Source organism: Pseudophryne corroboree, chromosome 3, assembly GCF_028390025.1.
Source record: "Pseudophryne corroboree isolate aPseCor3 chromosome 3, aPseCor3.hap2, whole genome shotgun sequence".
Classification (NCBI taxonomy): Eukaryota; Metazoa; Chordata; class Amphibia; order Anura; family Myobatrachidae; genus Pseudophryne; species Pseudophryne corroboree.
This window is the reverse complement of record NC_086446.1, coordinates 659,222,314-659,223,114: the sequence shown is the minus strand read 5'-3', so window position 1 is coordinate 659,223,114 and position 801 is coordinate 659,222,314.

The window sequence follows — 801 nt, the reverse complement described above, 5'->3', positions numbered from 1 at the left end:
ACATACCTCCCAACATGACCTTCTCCAGGAGGGATAGAATGTTCAGCTCCTGGACTTGCCTCATAATTTATGATTGCCATCACCTGTGCTGAAACACAGGTGATGGCAATCTGGAGAGGGTCATATTGGGAGGATCTGGAGCATAGTTGCCTACCCTCCCTCATTCTGCAAGACTCCCTGAAATAGTAGCAATCTCCCTCACTCCCTGAATAGACCAGCAATCTCCCTGATTACACCTTATCCCCATTATGTAGGTGTTACATTCTTGGTGGAAAAAATTAAATCAGAGATACATACATTAAACTGGGCTCATCAGTGCCATTTTCCTGCTTTGGTTATAAGGCACAATGATCCCTATGGCTACATGCATTTTAAATAAGGTTTTACCTGGCCACTTACAGTATATGGAGCCTCTTGTAAATCACAATACACACAAATCCTGCAAAATATCAGTGTATTTTCTTCAACAAATAGATCTTACTAACTTTGGGGCTCATTTACATTTGGATATAAGTAATTTTTATGACACGCCTCTCACATGTAGCAGTACACGCCCGCGCTGATAGGTGTTACTTTCACATCTCCCTGAAATGCATTTTCAAAAGTAGGCAAGTATGATCTGGAGAGGGTCATGTTGGGAGGTATGCTACTAGTGGCGCTTTAAGAGAGGAGGAGGCCCATGTCCAGCCTCCTCCATTCGCCCCCCCAACCCCCAATCTCTGCTGGGAGTACTGTAGAGTCTGAGCACTAGAGGGCCCAGTGATTTCTCTACTGCGTATGTGCAGACCTCCGTGAAAATGG